General features: G+C 45.6%; 1 long non-coding RNA gene across 1 annotated transcript; it reads right to left on the bottom strand.

Moving 5' to 3' along the window:
• Nucleotides 1–335: 335 nt before the first annotated feature.
• LOC129039228 (uncharacterized) lies at nucleotides 336–8,780 on the bottom strand. The gene is made up of 3 exons (XR_008503290.2): nucleotides 8,142–8,780; nucleotides 3,060–3,283; nucleotides 336–1,965 (listed from the first exon to the last, which is right to left on the bottom strand). It is a non-coding gene; the product is annotated as an uncharacterized LOC129039228 (long non-coding RNA).
• Nucleotides 8,781–21,249: the final 12,469 nt, after the last annotated feature.

The following is a 21,249-nucleotide window of genomic DNA, read 5'->3' as shown; positions in this document are numbered from 1 at the left end:
CTAGCTAGCCATGATGGAGTGAGTAGCCCCGTCTGCTCTGCAGAACGCCAGGTGATGCTGGGGGGCTGAAAAGCAGCATAGCACTCACTGAAGTAACCTCTATCAGCTACAGGAACCACACATAATACAAGTTAACAATAATCACATCCTTGAATTCCCTGCTCCTGTCTACACTATATATGCCCTGGTGGCCACCGCCTACCGCAAGCTCTTCAGGATCACAGGCAGCTCACAGTACAGCTCCTACCTTCTGCCTCGGAAGCAAAGGTTACCTTTCTTGAACAGTTTGGATGAGGTCATCACTAACGTTAAAAGGACGATGAATATCTCAATTAGTGTTTAATATTTTATTTTGTGCCATTTTTAAAAGCAATTTAGATGTTATATGAATTAGAGGGGTGTGTTTTACTCCCATCCAGATAAAATATGGGCAGGGAAGCCTGGACTCCCGGAGATGTTCCTGCAGGAAGTCCATGGGTACCTGAGTAGTTGGAATGGGAAGGGAGAGTTTGACCCGAGACAGAGTGAGAGCTCCTCCCAGGAACAAAGGCTTTGTGCAAATATCCTGCTTCCCATCCCTGGGAGAGGGTTAGGGTGGGTGGAAGGGTCAGGAGAAAGAAAGATCATCAAAGAAGAAAGTCAACCGAAAACTGGAAAAGAGTGGACCCATCCCATTGTTTCCACTGAATTCATGTCATGAGAACAGACTCCTGGGGTCCCATTTCCTGTCTCTCCTGCACTTTTTCTCATGAGAATCTTGTCTTGGACTATGGGCCTGTAACAGTTTTGGACAGTCAAGGGCACCAGGCTATCAGCTGAGAATAAGAATAAGGTGTAGGGAAAGACAGCCTCCTTGGCAATCAAATAATTAAGCCAAGAGATGAAGCATCAGCCTTTTATTAAACTCTCATGCTAGCTAAGTGTTCATTTCCTAAAGCATCTTATCTAGACCAGCGGAAGAGTGTAAAATGGGAATGCAACCAGCTTGCTAACATTACATCAGAAGCTCAGTTCTGTATGGTGCCTCATCGCCTCGTGTTGCCCTTACCCAGCAAACAAACAAAACCTGCTAAATCTCAGTCCCAGAAAACAAACAGCTCAACCACTACGGGAGGAGATCACTTTTCTGGGAAATCTGGAGAAGAAAACAATCCATTCCATTCTGTCAGGAATGGTTTGGTCTCATCTCCACAGAGAAGCTGAAGTGGAACTGAACAATCTCATGGATCTATCCTCTTTTTCTCTCTTTACATAACCCACCTCCTTTTCCCATCAGGGCTGTAGAAAATAGGATATAACTGGGTCATTAGGTTCAGGCCCAGAGATCTGTCAAAAGGCCAATGGAGTGATATTTTCACAGCTAACAAGAGAGTAGTTTTCCCACTGAAAATGTGGGGGTGAGAGACATTTGTGCTTCCCTGATTTCCTGTCAGGTTTAGATGGCCGCGTGGATGGGTAGATGATAGAGAGACGATAGGAGATGGATTGATAGACACGTGAGATACGAAAATAGGCGGACAGGTGCACTCTATAAAAGAGGAGATGAAGGGGAAAATTAGAAAAATGACAAAGTTCTTTTTGGAGTTTTTTGTTTGTTGGCTTGTGTTTTGGTTCTGTTTATATTTAAAATAGAGTATAGGGATTGTGAAGACGGTGACCAGGTGAACTCTTGTCTCAAAGCCTTGCATCTCTCTTCTAGCAGGGCTGTTGTAAGATGACTCATCAGGATCCAGAAAAGGCAACATGGCAAGCCACTGTCCGCCAGACCACCTTTTCTAGAGTGCAGTGGGTTATCTTCCTCATGAGTGAGCCCAGAGGAAACACTGGATCTCCATGGAAAAATCACCCCCATAAAGGGAAGCAGACCCCGACCTGGGCTGCAATCTTCACCCAGCTCTCCATCTTCTAAAAATAACAGCGCCAGGCCACTCTTCCTTCCAGCTGCAGGCTCAGGACAGGGACTTTCTAAAAAAAAAGAAAAAGAAAAAGCACTTCTTCCTGTTTCACTAGTACTAGACACAGATGGCCAAGGACTCCCCACACAGATGCCCTAAATTTCACATCCAGTGTGACCAGGATGATGTGAAAGAGGGAAAACAGGCTGCTGCTGGCTGTGGTTAGAGAACCAAGAAACAGGGCAGCTGTCCGTGGGGCTTTGGCCATTAGAGCCATGGGAAAGCCACTCGCTGATTTCGCCTGTTTCCCTACACTCTCCACAAAGCAAGGGCAGGTGTTTTAGAGATGCTTTGGTGTTTTAGAGATAGGCGGGTGTTTTAGAGATGCTTTGGGTTGGAGCTAGATGTTGCATCTTCACTCAGAGGGACCTCAGTTCACACACAAGCCGGTTCCTGGGCACTGAGTTCCACCCTTGTGTCCTGCTAAGTGGTAGGGCCCTGGTTTTCTAGAACAGCAAAGCAGCTTTCTATTATACCAAAGCAGCTTGAGTCTCATGCTGGTTCTCAGGCAGCAAAGCAAAGGATGGGTAACGCTTCCCTCCACAAACGAAGGTTCAACAAGAGAGGCTCCCATGCTCCTGGGGTACCCACAATGTTCCAACGGCCTCCTGATGGGCCCTAGTAGTGAAAAGACTCAATGGCCCAGCGCCAGGCCTCGGGGGACCTCCCCCATCCCCCCACAGCATCTGTCCCACGGGTCACTTCAGCCTCAGCCTCAGCCTCAGGCAAAACCTCTGGAAATCAGGAAATCTCCAGCTGTTTCCACAAAACCTCTAGCCCTTCGTCCTACTCTGCACAAACACTGTCCTGGGAACTATATTAAAAATGAAATTAAATTTTATAACAGCAGGTATTATATTGCCAGTTCTCACTGTGTACTGTATAGGTACATAGCCTGAGCTTGATCACATATGGGATTTTTGTTCATTGTTATACAAAGAACATATATATATAACCTCCATTATAAAACTTTTATATTATAAAACTTTTATATATATATGTACATATATATATACATATATATGTTCATTGTTATACAAAGAACATATATATATATAACTTCCATTATGAAACTTTTCTGTTAATAAATTAGATTAGACTTACATCATTTCAACTTGTAGTGCCTTTCCCAGAAACATAACCAGCCATAAGTTCCAGGAATGCAGTTTTGACCAGAGGGAAAAAGGGGTTCAAGGCCAAGGACCTGGGTTCAAGCCCCTTTCTCTGCTACTTCCTGGCTGAATTTCTTAGAGAAGTTGCTCAACTTCCTCCCATGTGAACTGTAGTTAATGATAATAGCCACCTGCCTTGCTTGTTTTAATGATCAACTGTGAAGATAAAATAAAAGCACTTTATAAATGCTTTATGAACGTCAGCTAAAAAGATAAATACCTTTGCTTGAAGCAGTCAATAATGATGAAATCCATATAAGCCAATCAACATTTCATTTAATGTTCCATGTTCCATTTCCAAAGGGAAAAATTTCTCTCTACAGAAGCTGGTAAAAATAGAGTATTAGTTTGCTAGAGCTGCCATGACAAAGTACCACAAGACTGGGCAGCTTAAACAACAGAAATTTATTCTCTCACAGTTCTGGAGGCTGGAAGCCTGAGATCAGGTTGGGTAGGGCTGGATTCTCCTGGGGCTTCTCTCCTTGGCCTGTAGATGACAATGTACCACAGACTGGGCAGCTTAAACAACAGAAATTTATTCTCTCACAGTTCTGGAGGCTGGAAGCCTGAGATCAGGTTGGGTAGGGCTGGATTCTCCTGGGGCTTCTCTCCTTGGCCTGTAGATGACGTCTTCTCCCTGTGTCCTCACATGGTGGACCCTCTATGCATGTCTGTATCCTAATCTCCTCTTCTTACACAGTCCCCAGTCAGACTGGATTGGAGTCTTCCGTGGTCACCTAATTTTAATTTCACTACCTCTCTAAAGGCCCTGTCTCTAAACACAGCCGTATTCTGAGGAACTGGGGGAGTTGGAGCAGGACACAGTTCAGCCCACATCAGATGGGTAGGACAGAAACTTCACCCATAAATTGAACTTGTTCATTTACTTTTTTCACTCTTTAATTTCAATCATCAAGTTCATTCAAAGAATGGTCTCTGATATAGTGAATCTAGAAGCTTTGGGCTGGCCTCACTTTCTCTACAACTTGATTTGTGGCCACACTTACCAAGCCTGGGAACGTTCACTTTTATAGAAGAAGAAAAGGAACAACAACCACAGACAGAGTCCTGGCCGTGTCTGAACCACCTGCCCCAGGGCAGGGCTGTTTCTCCAGCTCTGCCAGGGAAGCATTTGGCAGTCCAGAGCTGATGAACTTCCATGCATTTATTTCCCTCCAAAGGTTTTCAGAGTTTGCTAGGCCTTACTTTCATTGGCCAATTCAGAAAAGAAAAGCTGACTTCCTGAGTGCTCCTCACAGTCTCCAAATTGCCCAAGAAAGCTGACCTCACCATTCAGGGAACCCTGACCCTACTCTCAACAGTGCAGATGTGCCCAGGATGAGGTACAAAATAAAATTAATGAAGAGAAACTAATTTTACTCAAGAATGGATGCCAAAGCCACTATTTTATGGCAGGATAATTTGACAGAAATATGCTTATACATTTCCATAAAGGATTTTCATCACACGTTCCTTCAATGGAAGTAGGTCTCATATTTAGTAGAAAAAAGTATTTTCATGTCCATAGTGTAATAAACATTCTGCTTTCAAATAGCAATTGCTTCTTATCTCTAAGCTAAAAACTTAAAAAATAGTTTCATACTTAACATCTCACTTTAAAAATCTTATCACCACCTCTCTTTAGGTAATTGGCATTCAAAAAGGTTTTTAATTTGTTTATGATTAAGAAGCTGTGTCCTGAAGTAACAAAAGGAGACATACATTAATTGGATTTAATCAAAGCTTAAAACTTTTTATTTAAGACACCATCAAGAAAGTGAAAAGACCCAGGCACAGTGGCTCACACCTATAATCCCAACCCCCTGGGAGGCCAACATGGGTGTATCACCTGAGGTCAGGAGTTCGAGACCAGCCTGGCCAACATGATGAAACCCCATCTCTACTAAAAATACAAAAATTAGCTGGGCATGGTGGTGCACACCTGTAATCCCAGCTACTTGGGAGGCTAAGGCACGAGAATTGCTTGAACCCAGGAGATGGAGGTTGCAGTGAGGTGAAATCACACCAGCGCACTCTAGCCTGGGCGACAGAGTTAGACTCAGTTTAAAAAAAAAAAAAAGACAACCCACAGAATGAAAGAAAATATTCTCAAGTCATGTATCTGATAAGAGGCTTGTATCTAGAATATATGCACTCAATAATAAAAATGCCAATAACCCAATTTCAAAATGAGCAAAAGACTTACATGGACATGTCTCTGAAGATACGCAAAAGGACAATAAGCACATGAAAACATGAAAAGATGCTCAGCCTCATTAGCCATCAGGGAAATGCAAAACAAAACCACACTGAGGTGCCACTTCCCACTGACTAGTATGGCTCCAATCAGAAAGAGACAATAGCAAGTGTTGACGAGGATGCAGAGAAATCGGAACCTCGTACATTACTGGTGGGAATGTAAAATTGTACATCTTTGAAAAATAGTCTGGGAGTTCCTCAAAAGGTTAAAGATAGAGCTGCCATATGACCCAGCAACTCCATTCGTAGATATATACCTAAGAGAAATGAAAACATATATCCACATGAAAACTTGTATAGTTTGAGCATTCGTTATCCAAAATGCTTGGGACCAGAAGTGCTTCAAGTTCCAGATTTTTTTGGGGGGAGGATTTTGGAATATTTCCATATACATAATGAGATATCTCGGGGATGGGACCCAAGTCTAAACACGGAATTCATGTATGTTTCATACACACCTTATACACACAGCCTGATGGTAATCTTATGCAACATTTCTAATAATTTTGTGCATGAAACAAAATGTGTGTACAATGAACCATCAGAAAGCAAAGGTGTCATTGTCTCAGCCACTCATGTTGTGGGTCTTGGCCCCTTGTGGGGCCCTGTGGGGAACCTGCCATTGGTGCATCCAGCCTGCACACTTGCCATTTTATTACCCTTTGTAGGTGTGCTGTCCTGGGGGGAGTCGGGGCGTGTTATGGAAAAATATTTCCCAGCTGAAGGGGGATGTGTTTTCACTTAGGGACGCTGAATAAACTGTGTTGTGCACCTGCATTGTTACTGGGACCCGTCACATGGGGTCAGGTGTAGAATTTTCCACTTCTGGTGTCATGTTCATGATCAAAAAGTTTCAGATTTTGGAGCATTTTGGATTTCAGATTTTTGGATTAGGGATGCTCAACCTGTATATGAATGGTGTCATTATCCATAACAGGCAAAAAGTCAGAACAATCTAAATGTTCATCGGCTGACGAGTGAATAAACAGTGTGCTGTATTCATGCAATGGAATGTTATTTGGCCATGACAAGAAACGACGTATTGGTACAAGTTTCACTGATACATTCTGCAATGAACCTTGAAAATATCAGGCTAAGTGAACGAAGCCAGACACAGAAGATCCATTTTGTCTGAGTCCGTTTACAAGAAATATCCAGAAAAGGCAAATCTAGGGAGACACAAAATAGATTTATGGGTGTCAATGACTGGGGGTGGGAGGGAGAAAGGCGGAGTGGCTGCTAAGAGGTACAGGGCTTTTTGAAGGGTGATAAATATGTTCTCACATCTATCGTGACGATGGTTACATGATCTGAATCCACTAAACAGCATTGAATTGCACCCTTTAAGTCAGTAAAGGCATGGCATGCAAGTTACATCTCAATAAAGCTATTATTAAAGAAAGGAAAAGCTGAGCCCTGCCACAGCTCATGTCATGTCACCTCTTCATTTAACAGGTCACCGGGCCTGTTCTCATGGTCTTTAAAGAAAAGAGTGACAATATATACTTTAGTCCCACCCATGATTGTGAATGCTTGGGTAAGTTCAACTGGAAATGTGACACACCTTCAGGAAATCAGTGGCAGGACCCATCAAGAAAAACATTTGGACTAGCAAGTAGAACTCAGGATCCACCTCATTCCTCAAGAGTGATGGCCGAGGGCACACCCCAGGGACAAGGTCAGTGGTTGATATGAGGAGGAATATTTAGAGCTCCTCTACGCAGCATCCCGGGATGTGTGTCCCAGTGGGCTTGCCTCCTGGGGTTGTGGTTGTACACAGAAAAGACGAAATCTGCATGCACATGTTGGTGGGCAACCTTGTCTATTTTATTCATCATTGTATTTCCTGGCATAGCAGATGCTCCATAAATGCTGAATAAATGAGTGAATAAACAGCTTATGTATTTTTTCCTTACCCCTAATCACCTTAGCATTTGTCCTGAAATACGAGGCACAGCCATCTGGAAAATGGGTTTCCTGCATGTCCAAGGAGGAAGCTGGTCTCCCTGCACAGCTGTATTTTCCATCTTGCTCTTACCCAGAATAGGTATTTTAACTCAGAAGGAGAGATGTGATTGTTGCTAAATGCATAGTGGGCGCTGAACTCAGTTCCCAGTTGCAACTGTGTAGGAAACATAACTTCCTTTTTCTGTAGGTGAGCTGACCTCGATGAGAAGCCCCATTCTGGACTGGCAGGGATGCTCTGCACCAACTTGGGGTCCCTGTGATTCCACAGGAGACAGGAGGATCGCCTGGGGATGGGTGGGGCCTCAGGGTCCACCCATGTGGGGTGCTGTGGAGATGCCCTGCTGGTCCTCTGGTTGGGATGCAGGCAGATCCTGGCTGCCCCTCACTGTGCTGTGATTATGAACCCCTTACGCCTCTCCCCTGCCACGCCCATGCAGCCCTTGGGTGTCCAGGAAACGTTTCATGGCTCCAGGACAGAAACCTCCGCAAGGCTCCCAACCTGGTCCTCCAGACACACCCACAGACCTCTCCTCTCTCCCTGCTCCACGCTGGGCACTCTGAGGTCAGCCCCCGACCCCACCTCCACCACCAGCCCAGGGCGTGAGGGGCAGAATACAGGGTCCCCGGGGAGGGCCGCCACTCTGGGGGCCCACTTTCCCTCCAGCTGTCCAGCTTCCCATCTCAAGAAATCCTTTCTGAGGCTCATCGTGAGTCCTGTGCCAGGGCTTTTCGGATTCAAAAACCAAGAAATCAGCTAGTGTGTTATCTGTGTTCTGCTATGTTTTACCTGAGGAGGAAATTCCCTGGAAATAAAGGCAGAGTGGGCAGGTGCCCAGTGAGGGATGGTCGAAGTAACAGGAAATACCCAGGAGACCACTCAGTGGCCCTAGTCCTGAAGATTCCACTGTAGAATTTTACAAAAGTTAAGAAGCATGGTGAGTGTGTCCACATCAGGCAAGCAAGAGGAGGGGTTGTTGCTGTTGTACAAAGCAGATCTTCGGTCACAGACCCACCAGCTCCAGGTGCAGCTCAGCTTCCACCAAAGACAAGGCAAAATGGGGGTGGGTGGGCAGATACGCAGTCCTCAAAGCTGGAAGATGAAATCCTCGCAGACTTCTGCTTCATATCTTCTACCATGACCCTGTTGGAGGGTGTCAGGGCAGATGCCCCTACTGCAGAATTTAGGTCCGGGACGTAGAAGGAGGGCTCTGCTCTGCTGTCCCCAGGTGGGCCTGGCTATAGAGACCTCCCCTGTGGGGCACGCTGGGAAAGAAGGAGTCTCAAACCCATGTCATGTCACAAACAGCTGACACACGCCAAGAGCTTCTAGTCCAAGCTGGAAAAAGGAGGTGCTGGAAGGGCTGGGGCCAACCCAGGTTGCCTTCAAATATCCCGAGGCTGTCAGAGAACCAAAGAATGAGGAGGAAGTTACAGGGAGGTGAGGTTTACTCAAATAAGAAAGATTAGGTAGTTTCTGTGAGAGTCAGCATCTCGTCCCTAAGCGTGTCCAGGCGGAGTTTGACTGGCAAGGCAGGACTGTCATGAAAGAGGTTTCCCATTAAACAGTTTCATCCAAATGGTCTCTGAAGTCACAGCTGACTGTTAAGAGTCTGTGACTACAGTGTCCAGGTCAAGGTTGGCTGATATTGGATATTGAAGCAAATATCAAACCAAAGAGCCAAATGATCCATCTTTTAGAATAGATTCACATTTTTTAAAATCCCATTTCTCTTTATTATGAAGTCACTTTTATCTAATTGTTCATAAAAATGAATCTTAAAAATCTACACTTAGTTGAAAGTTCATAAAACATGTAATTAGGGCATTGCACCTCCACCACACATCTGGATTTATGAGTTCATTGAAAGCTGACAACAATCACTGAGGTCACTCGTGAGTCCTGGCCGCCTGTCAGAGGCGGATGGCTGCAGCTATCCTTTAACAGCCTGGTCTTTGCATTGGCCGAAGAGACAGTCAACGTCAGTCAGCATTTGCTGTTAATGGTAGATGTGGTCGGGTGTGGTGGCTCACGCCTGTAATCCCAGCACTTTGGGAGGCCAAGGAGGGCAGATCACCTGAGGTCGGGAGTTTGAGACCAGCCTGACCAACATGGAGAAACCCCATCTCTACTAAAAATACTAAATTAGCCGGGCGTGGCGGTGCATGCCTGTAATCCCAACTACTTGGGAGGCTGAGGCAGGAGAATTGCTTGAACCCGGGAGGTGGAGGTTGCAGTGAGCCAAGGTCACGCCGCCGTTGCACTCCAGCCTGGGCAACAAGAGCGAAACTCCATGTCAAAAAAAAAAAAAAAAAATAGTAGATGTGATATGAAACTTTTACTAAGCATTTTATCCTGCAAATATAAATTTGTCTAACACGAGCAGATCTGCAAATTTTCAATTTTCTGACAGTAAGTCACACACTTTAAGATTATATTTAATTACAAAAAAAAAAAAAGGCTTCTTTGGGGAGTAGAGGAGTGGCGCCAGGCAGAGGGGTCTGTTTTCAGATCTGTGAAATGGGAGTGATAAGAGAACGTGGAGGTCTCTAAGGAAACACTCTACTATAAAGATTATGCTTCTAAACCCGCTCCTTGTCGATGGGGCCAGCTGCAAAAGTTCTTCCCTGTTTTTCTGGAATTTAAGTATCTAGTTATAGTTCATCAGCTCATTTGCATTACTAAGTGGTCTCTTTACCTATAGTCTCTTGAGATAAGCAATATCAAAAGATTCTAAAATCTGAGTTCAGAAGTTTTCCTTTTCATACTAGCTGCCTTTTCTTCTCTCCCTTCCCCACACACTTATTTCATCTGGCTTTATTTTGGGCACCAAAGGAGAAAAATATCACACACAAAAAAGTCAACCTGTCTTTTATTTCTATTTGGAGGGGAAAATATGCCCTATTTGTTATTTTTGAAACAGATGATTTTGGGGGTGGGGAACATAGTATTTTCAAGAAGTAGCCAGCCAGGTACCAGCAAACTCGAACTGAAACCCTGCAGCCGGCCCCAGCTTCCTTACTCGCCCGTTCTGTAGCCACCGAGTTCAGTGCTGAGGTCAGGAGTCTCAGCCTGGGCAAGCCAGCGAGGGCCAGTTCCACTTTCGGCTGCAAAAAGTAGATTAAATGGGAGAATACTTTTAAAAGTAGCCCACACCTTTCTTTACTTTTCGGTTTCACTTGATTAATTTTCTCGGGTTATTTTTTTCTTAATGGTAAACTTAGGCAATGGAGGGTTTGGTTGACCTGTGTCAGCCCTCGGGGCTTATTCTGATCAACTTAACCTTTATGTTAAATAACTGTTTATATCACTGTTTATCATTCCTAATGCCAGTATTGAAACAGGAGCTGATAAAATGGGTCCATGCAGCCCTATCACCATTTTCCTCTCAGAAAAGGTATGAATGTGTGAAGGAGTTGCTATCTGTCGTCCTTACGTAAGTAAGATAAAGGAGTTATAAAATGGGTGTACTCTGCTTGCAGTCAATATGAGAAGTCCCACCTGAGATTAGCCCTTGGATACTGTAAATTAAAATGAAAACATTGTCTGGAAACAGTCATTTGGTCTCAGCCCAGAGGAGGGCAGGGAGAGGTACTTCTGGAAAGTTAGCTGTCCCTCCTGGGTCAGCCACCCCAGCCCCTTTCCCTGATGTCCCCGGAGTGCCCAAAATGTCACCCTGAGGGGCCGCTCCTGGGCTCACACAGTTGGGCTTTCCAGCCCCCTGGAGCATCAGTGGTGTCCAGGCAGGGACCCCCATACAGGCCTTGGGGCCTCAGTTTGTCTAAGGTGACTCCACCCTTCGGGCCTGTCCTGCAGAGAGCCCCGCTGCAAGTGAAGGTATTCGGGAGGCCAGCAACCCCGGTGATAGCCTTTGGGTGGTCCCTGTCTCACTGAACCAGGACCCTTGGCTTACAGCCTTGCCACCTCATGCGACCCTGAATCCCCAAGGCAGGATACGCAGCACCTGGCATACAGAAAACGCACTGTCAATGCTGAACAGACGAAGGCACAAATGTTCATCTTGCTATCTGCAATGTTCTCCCCCAAACCCAGTAAGTTAGAACCAAAACGCCAAAGTAACCACATTCCTTTCTTTTCTTTCTTTTTTTCTTTTTTTTGAGACAGAGTCTCGCTCTGTTGCCCAGGCTGGAGTGCAGTGGCACGATCTTGGCTCACTGCAACCTCCGCCTCCTGGGTTCCAGTCATTCTCCTGCCTCAGCCTCCCGAGTAGCTGGAACTACAAGCATGCGCCACCGCAGATGGGGTTTCACCATATTGACTAGGTTGTCTCGAACTCCTGACCTCGTGATCAGCCCGCCTCGACCTCCCAAAGTGCTGGGATTACAGGCATGAGCCACCGCGCCCGGCCTACATTCTTTTCAATAACATGTGGTTCTATAGCAGGACCTCTTTACACAAGGTGGGAAGTGCCAGGCGTCAAATCCTAGAGAAAATGGAGAACAATTGTCCCCAGACACAGTCCCTTGGCATCTGGCGATGACACGCATTCCTGGAAACAGTAACAAGTAGGCAAATAAGGGATTTCACCAATACGCCCTCCCACCAAGGAGCTCAGGAAACACACAAGTATTTCCCAATGACTTTCCCATTAGATATGTTTTCCCTCAGAGAGTAAAAAATAAATATCTCTAGGCTCTGGAATGACTTTGAAAATGAAATAAAAGCTAAGTTGTGCTATGCAGGATGCAAACCTTTACTAAAAACTCAGACAGCCTCCTGTGTACCTGACAAGTCCTTATCTTGAGGATTTTTATTTAGGAACTAATAAAAAGTCTAGAAAAACATAAGTAGCTCCATAAATATCTTAGAGCTACAAAGGCATACTCAGAACACAGTCTCAGGTTACTTCTAAGATTCTGAACCCCACCTAAATATCTTCACAATTAACATTTTCTTAAACTTCTGCACAGCAAAGGCCTTTCTTGATAAGATCTGTATTTCTAGAATTAAAGAAGTTGACCTCAAAGATGCATAAGGGAGGGTGGAGAAAGGAAAGATAGGCTGGAGTGGACACCCTGTTCTGTGCAGTCAGGGTCTCGCTAAGTCACCAGGGCTGGTCTTGAACTCCTGGCTTTAAGCAATCCTCCCGCCTCAGCCTCCCAAAGTGCCTGGAGTAAAGGCATGAGCCACCACACCTGACCACATTTTATATCCACCACACCTGACCACATTTTATATTCTTTATATTTAAAATTATAAACAGGATATGCTTCCAAAACATAGCATAAATCAATTTCTGCTGGGTATGCAAATGACAGCAAGCAAGCTTCCTAAAGCAGAAGAAAAGCTAGGTGAGGGCCATCATTCCTCCTCTCTTTGGACATGACTCCATTAACTGTCTGAGGTGAGAAACACCCAGGTATTATCCACCTTTCTCCTTGTGCCCTCATTTAACCAAACAAACTGTCCCCCCTAAAAGGCACTTTTGCAAAGCCCTTTGCAATTTTTACTATGATTTCAGAACAATTGTGTTTGTGCTCTCACTGGCAAATCCCACTGTAACATAACCCAAGGGGACTGTTCAACTTATTTCATGGAACTGGAATATTCCGATTGACTTAAATGTTAATTTGAGTAAGTAGACAATTGCCTGAAGCAAAGACTTGTTGGTAAAAGTATAACACCAAGTTATATTTATGGTAATGAGATTTGATCTGTAACCAGACTTCAGTAACTGGGTGCCGGGACCAGCATCCCTCACACAGCAGGCGTGGCAGGTGAGTCTCACGCCCTAACACCTCTTTTCTTTTAATAAAGGTGCTGCCTTCCAACAGCACACTGGACTGCTGGAAGCCTGCTTTCCAGATAGAGAAATAGTATGACTCAGGAAGTGGTGGCTTCCCGATGTGGATTCTTGTCCTGCTACCTTCAGTGACGTACTCTGTTCCTCCTTCCATCGATGACCCTGGTGATGGTGTCCAGGGCTCTGAGCCTACAGAAGCCACAGAACCTTGGGGACTCTGCATAGTGGCATCATGGTGGCTGCAGGAGCTGTCTTTCTCCCAGGATCTTGGAGAGCAAGGCCCCACCTGCTCAGGGTGGGGCTGCTCCCTGTGCCCATCCTTGGATAATCAATGGGGTGGCCCTAATGAGGCTGTGACAGTCCTCAAGAGGCAAATATCATAAGAGGGAGTTGAGAGGCTGGTGCAGGGCCAGGCCACCTTAGTGGGGCATGGGAAGAGAACCATACAGGAGCAGCAGCAGAAAAGCAGCCCCCTTTGCCTAGGCCAAGAGCAACAGAACAGAGGGCCCCACGGGGGCAGGCAGAAGGTGTGCAGGGCCTGGGGCCTGCCAGGAGGAGACGGTGTCAGGGCTTCCACTGAGGCCACTCCCAGCCAAAGCCTATCTCAGCTACTTTTGCTGTGTTTTCCACACTGAATGGTGTGCTTCCATGTGGGAACAGGATCCCAATGGCTGCGGTAGAGTGTCTAACCTAGGTGAGAGAACCCGCTGAGTCTTCTCTGGGCCCTTCCCTTTGGACCCATTGGCCCCTCTAGCTCTGCCCAGTCATTCTACAGTGTTGTTGTAGGTGTGATTATGTTCCAGAGAGCACCAGCCACAAATGCGAATGTAACATGCACACACACACACACACGCACGCACACCAGACTCTGTGGTTAAAATGTTTGGAAAATGCCACATTACCATGGAATCCTATTAAAGGCTCGAACTAATGTCACAGCAAGGAGCTCTTTCATTTACTTCAACCCCACGTTCCCCCAATTCATCTTCCCACAGAACCTTGCATGGCGGAATATCTACCCTGAGGCCATTTGCGCTATGTGGATCACTCCCTGGGAATCGCAGATGTGACCAATTTCCTTGTCTATTGGCTAAACCACTAGATAATCTTACAGTGTGGGACTTAAGCCAGGTAAGGCAGGTGAAGACAGGCCAGTGGGGAGCAGTGGGGGGCTCCAGGCACCAGAACCTCTCCTGCATGCTGCATCAGAGCCCAACAACATACTTGTGATGTGTCCCTAAATCATCCTCCAGCTCCTACGTCCAGGTGAACTAATTCTGCTTTCACCCCAAAACCAATCTGGACACAGACCAAAGAACCTCAAGGCTTTCCAAAAGAACCCACTTGCCTGGAATTATTACTGAGTGATGTATAACTTGCCTGAGATTTCGCAGAGAAGCTGAAACCGCTTTTGCAAAAATTATAACAGAAAACTATGGTAGTAAAAGAGATCTGATCTAACCCATCCCCCATCTTTCCTTCCCCTTAATTACTTCTGGGCTTTGTGGCTGAGCTAACTTCAGAAGACATTTAGGTTAGAGCTTAAATGATAATAGCCCTTCCCCCAAGTTCCACAGCCTCTGTAAAGCTAATGAAAGGCCATCAGGCCAGGAGAGGAGAGGAGCCTAATTCTGCCAAGGTGTGGACTGGTCAGGAGATACTCCTGCAAATAACAGCATTGTGGTACATGGGCCTTTTGAGAAATCTTTTCAGGATTTTTGCATGTGTGACACGCATGGCTCCACCTGGACCTGATGGCTCTGCCTAAACCCACCAACCCCACTCTTGTGGCCCCACCCAGAAGTGATTCAGTGGGCATGAGGACAGCTTCAACCCCCTATGATTTCATCTCTGTCCCAACCCATCAGCAGCAAGCACTCATTACCTGGCCACCTGCACCCCTTCCCCAAAACTGCCTTTGAAAGCCCCCTAACCCAGAAGCCTGAGATGATATTGATTTGAGTAATAACTCTGTCTCCTACGTGATGTGGCTGGCCTTGTGTCTATTAAACTCTTTCTTTCTTTCTTTAATTTACTTATTTTTGAGACAGAGTCTCACTCTGTCACCCAGGCTGGAGTGCAGTGGCTCACTGCAAGCTCTGGCTCCCGGGTTTCTGCCATTCTCCTGCCTCAGCCTCTCAAGTAGCTGGGACTACAGGCACCTGCCACCATGCCCGGCTAATTTTTTGTACTTTTTTTTTTTTTTTTTTTTTTTTTTAGTAGAGACGGGGTTTCACCATGTTAGCCAGGATGGTCTCGATCTCCTGACCTTGTGATCCACCCACCTCGGCCGCCCAAAGTGCTGGGATTACAGGCGTGAGCCACTGCGCCCAGCCTAAACTCTTTCTTTATTGCAATGTTGTGGTCTTTGTTTGTGCAGCAGGCAGGAAGAACACATCAGGCAATTACAAAGCCAGAGAAAGGGGATTGTGTGTGATGCTCAACGCCCAATACCTACAAATTGTCCATACCAGCAAGGAGGTGGCTCCTCTCTTCGCAGAATTAGCCTCCTCGTCACCTCTTTCCCATTTTATGCTGAGTGATTTATCTCCGCCCTGGCTTCTGTATACTAAAACTTATCTAAGTGCTCAACAAATCAAAATCCCCTCTCATCAATCATTCCTACTCTTAGAAGACTATTGAGAGACTATCCTTTGTCTTTGAGCATGTTCACGGGGGTCTTATACTAAAATATTTCTTCCAAATAAATACAATGCTTTCCCCAAGGGCCTTATGGTTGATTACATTTTCTCCATCACACCAGCATCTAGAAGTGGCCTCTGCCCTGCCAGCAACATTCTTCTGACCCACTCCTCAGTGACACACAGGCTTTGCCGTCCTTCTCACACTTAACCACCGAAGCCACACAAGGAATATTTCTCCTTCACTCTTGATATATTAAATGGCCGGCGTATTCCAACAATTGTTCCAGGGTGCAGGCCTCCTCTAGGCCATGGACTATTTGCTTTGCAGCTAACTAGAAACATGATGCAGTGCAGCACAAGGCAAATTAACTGGAAGAGCCTCCAAAGGCCATCTCAGCAGAGGAGAAGGTGAGCAAGTAGAGGGTAAGCCTCCCTCTGGTTATGCTTTCATCAGAGGATCTCCGGGAAAAAGAGAAAGACTTTTAAGTATTCTACGTATAAAAGATCTATCACTATCCATTGCCTCATTCACCAATAATTAATTGATCATCTATTATATGCCAGGCAGTGAGCTTTATTGCCAAAAGGCGGGATAGGGGAAAACAAAGATAAATGAGATTGAACAAGTAAGTTTGATGAGAAAATCATAGAGAAAAGATCCATCGAGGAGTACAATGAAACTAACGACAGGTGGCTGGCACCTAAACTGACTTAAACGACATTATTGGGAATAGGAGACAGAGAAATGGCAAAAAGTGCACACACAGAGAAGCCAGAGCCTGATAGCGAAGGCTATGGAACAGATGCTGAGGGGTAACTTACCCAGAGAAGGTGGAAACCAGGCCCCTCCAGAACATGCGCTCTGGGAAGAGAACGGTTCCTGGGAGCTGAGCAAAGCAGAGGGCTGCTTGTTGTCTTTGATTTGTAGTGTCGTCACTTACAACATGAGGCCTGAGTGAGAATGTTATTCTTTGCAAACGCCAGTTCTTTTCGTAATTTGGGGCATGCTATGGTTTTTGTTCTTTAATTGCCTTCATATTCTTGATTTCAAGAAAAAGAAATGCGAAAGGTTAGTCACACATGTTATGAAAACTGTACTCTCCTGATGTATGCCCAGGAGTGCGGGACCACCATAAATGTTTCCTAACTTATGAACTTACCAAATACTAACCACTTGGAGAAAGTGCAGGGACTAAGCACACACCTTCCCTTGGTGGAAAGTTTCCCGTTGGCATCATCCTCATCTGGAAGAGGCTCAAAGACAGAAGTTGGCCCAGGGTGTGAGCTCCAATAGATCAGGGACTTTTATCTCTTTTACTCAGTTGTGTGACCTCAGCTCCTAAAATAGTGCTGGGTACTTAGTAGGTGCTGAGTAACTATTTGTTGGATAGACACATAAATGGATGGATGGATGGATAAATGAGAGGATAGGAGGATGGATGGATGGGTGGATAGGTGGATTGATGGATAAATGAGGATAGGAGGATGGATGGATGGGTGGATAGGTGGATGGATGGATAAATGAGAGGATAGGAGGATGGATGGATGGGTGGATAGGTGGATGGATGGATAAATGAGAGGATAGGAGGATGGATGGATGGGTGGATGAGTGGCAGTGACTGAGGCATGACTTCTCCTTGAGCTAGGACTCTCACATGCACATTTCATAATCTGCATTATTTGACCACAATTATATTGAATTTTAAGGTTTAGGCTTTTCTAACACAATCAGTATATTTTAATTTATTTCCTCTGAAGAGAGCAATCTAAGAAAAAAATGCAGCAATGGTGCAATAAGCCTGAATATCTAGCCACATTTATAAGATGTCCAACCTCAGAGGGCTAGAATGCCCTTAGCAGGATTCATACATTTTGTTGCAATATTTTCAGCTTTTCTATAACGCTCCTATTAGCATTTTTGCTTGTCGAAATATGCAATCTTTTTTAAAAATTTAATATAGAAAAAGATATAACTGACTTTATATTTCCAGAAAGGCAGCAAATCCAGTTTTCAACTCCTTGTTTTTCTTCAGCTGGAAGATTTTAGGAGCTTCCGATCCGAAGTGGCAATCCATCTACATTTTCAGTTTTCTGTCTGAGCACTAATGTTTACTACAACACTTTCTGAAAATAGACACCTGTTACCCGAGAAGCAAGGCTGGGATTGAAACCTGCCAAATGTGGCTGGGCGCAGTGGCTCACGCCTGTAATCTCAGCACTTTGGGAGGCCGAGGTGGGCGGATCACGAGGTCAGGAGATCGAGACCATCCTGGCTAACACGGTGAAATCCCGTCTCCACTAAAAATACAAAAAATTAGCTGGGTGTGGTGGCGGGCACCTGTGGTCCCAGCTACTCGGGAGGCTGAGGCAGGAGAATGGCATGAACCCGGGAGGCGGAGCTTGCAGTGAGCTGAGATGGCGCCACTGTACTCCAGCCTGGACGACAGACGAAGACTCTGTCTCAAAAAAAAAACAAAAACAAAAAAGAAACCTGCCAAATGTTGTCCACAGATACCCTAGAAGTTCGGCCGACCACTGTGGTGCATAGGGGTAATGAGTGCTGAGAATGGGAGGTCTCACACTGGTTCTTGGCGTCAGTGACTGGACTTCTATGGCCTAGGAACTAGATTGCAGAAGTGTGTCACCGATGGGTCAAGCCACCCTTGGAAAGAAGATAATTCCTGTTTCTGTTCCCTAGAGTAGACTTTAACTTTCCATCATGGAAAACACGTGGGATTCAATAACTGAAAGGACCTTAGTTCAGTTTTCCTCTTTATAAAGGACATGCGACCTGCATTCAGAAGGCTTCCTTTATACCGAAACCTGTGGTTTATCTGCCGTCTGGTTTTCTATAAGTCACTTACCTTCTCTGCACCTGACTTGCCTCATCCAGACACGGAAGGTTGATTTGCTTAGTGATGTGGTATCGTGTGTTCCACGTGCATGAACTCTTTGTACCGATAGACTCTTCTCTTCTGGCTCTCTTCCTCTCAGGGTTCTACCTTCTGGAGGAGATTGCATTAGGAGGTTGGAAAAAGGCAGAGATAATGAGGAAAAACAGGCAGACTCCCGAAGTGGGGAAGGGCAGGAAAAGCTGCAGGGCCCACCACCGTGAGCCTGGGAGGGGGCAAGGCTGCAGAGGAACGCACAAAAAGGTGTGCCTAGGAAGAGCCTCCACCCCACCCCAGGGTCCCTGAGCAAGGACTCCTGAGCCCACACAAGGCATGGAAGCAATGACACTGCAGGCTTTCAAGGAGAAAACTCCCCAAAGGTTGAATCCGCAGGAGACTCCTGGGAATCTAGGACATTTCTTTGAGTCGGGGAAAGCACCCCAATAATAACTGAGAACAGATTCCTAGTTGACACCATAGACCAGGGAACAGAGTGGAATCAAACCTCTGGAAGTGGGACTGATTTAAGAACAACGGAGCAGGACGTTTTGCAGGCAGGAACGTTGTAGCGAAACACTCACACCTGTGAAGTGTAACTGGTGGACCGACACTGGATGCCACAGGCCTCTGGGAGATAAGCAGTAGTGAGCTGCAAAATCTAAAATGGCATGCAAACGTCTTCATTATTTGACGGTAAAACAGTTAGACAGACGTACATTTTTAGTCTTGTGCTCAGCAGTCTGTATGATGGCGATGAGGGCATTCACTTACCCAAGGACCTCTTCCAAGTTTCTCTGGGATGTTTTTAAGATGAAACGCACTCCACAACAGAATAGGAAAGTTTAAGAGGACTTGGCATTTTGAGATTAAATTGTCTCTACTAAAGGAAAAAAATATAAAACCTCAAACAAAAATCAGGCAAAGTAGTAAGGCTTTAATTCAAAAGAGCAAAAACTTTCTGTTCTGCATTACAGGATTATGCTCTAAGAAGAAAATTGGCATCAGTCTCCAAAGTCTCACAGCCTGCTGGCCTAACTTACTACAAGGGATAGAGCTCATGGGCATTTGCTCATCTTACAACCAAACCTCTCCACGTAAAGTAATGCCGGCAACTGCTCACAGGAAATAAGAAACTGGATCCAAAACATTTGAAGTGTTTTTATTTGGACAGCGGGTGGGTGAGGGCAGGGATTGGATGGAATGCTGTGTGTGCGTACATGCTGATGAGTTCCTTTGCAGATGACAGTTTAGTTTTAGTTTAAAAAAATGTAGATATATATAAAGAGTGAGCAAGAGGGAGGGAGATCATCAGGAACTGTTTAGACTGAGAAAACTCCAGCAATCTGGTGCCACATGCATTTTCCAAGGGGATTTTCATATGAACCGGTCACGTCCAACGTGTCCTCTGCGGCAGTGCCTCCCCCACGCAGACCGCCCACACACAGCACTTTAATGATCTGGGGCACATTCCTTTACTGCTCTGTCTCAAAAAAAATGTATAAGATGCCTAACAGATGATAGATCTACAGCAGACAAAACCAGTGACTGCCCCTGGCAGGGGCCCGTGAACCACATCAGCCGCAGGTGATTTCCACGTGTCTCACCTTTCTGATCCTTCAGAGAGCACACACTAGAAAATGCCTCCTCAGAGCACTGAGAAGAGCAAAGCCCCCTGGCTTCGACATTCCGGGACATTCCGGGAGCTCTGTGGAAGGAGAAGAACTGAAGCCAGCCTTAGGTCCAGTTTCTATCTCTCAAAAGTAAACTCACTTAACATGTTCTCCTGGTACAGGACATGCTTCGTTTCTCTAACTGCCCTGTGTTAAGAAACCTCCTTCTCAGATGAGGTTAAAATCTAGCCTCAAAGTCGGAAAGCAGAAGCTCTCAACCAGAAAGTGAGAGCAAAGATGTGCTCATCACATCGTGCATTTGCTACAAGACACAAAGCTCGCTCTTTCTCGTTGGACAGGAGCAAGTGATAGCATTCTGAAGGTGGATAGCATTCAGAGGGCAAATGGCAGAATTAACCTAGGAAAAGGAGGATGACCAATATCTTCTCATCGCATCTTCAACACAGCCACCAAAAGACAGAAATGGAAGGAACTTCTCCGGCCCCAGAAAGATGCTTTCAGATGGAGAGTCATAGGACACACTTAATTTGGCAGAGTTTGAGGACTTCTTTCATGCATGTTGGTCAAATTATAAGAAAAATTATTCTAAATTAAGTAGACAGAACCTAACTAGTCCACTGTTCAACTTCTTTGGCCTCCTGACCCGGGGCTGCAGGGTTTGGGTTGAGGATACTCACACTTACTGGAAACCTACATTGTGTAAGCTGACAAGCCGTGACCTGGCTTTGTCCTGCTCCTCTGAATGGGAAATCAGCCCAGTTAGTTTTGCTACAGAATAAACCAACAAGAGTTAATGATTTCCAGCAATAATTTGGTTAGCAGCTTGGGCTGGAATAGGCCAGGCCATGCTGCTGCTCTGGGCCAGGCTCACTCACGTACCTGAAGCCCACCAGCTGGCTGAAACTGGCAATGAGTCAGCCTGCACTCATCACAGGGGGCCTGAGTGCGCTCCATGGAAGCCTCATC

The sequence above is a fragment of the Pongo pygmaeus genome, chromosome 5 (genome assembly GCF_028885625.2).
Source record: "Pongo pygmaeus isolate AG05252 chromosome 5, NHGRI_mPonPyg2-v2.0_pri, whole genome shotgun sequence".
NCBI classification, from domain to species: Eukaryota; Metazoa; Chordata; class Mammalia; order Primates; family Hominidae; genus Pongo; species Pongo pygmaeus.
This window is presented reverse-complemented; position numbering and strand designations above follow the sequence as displayed.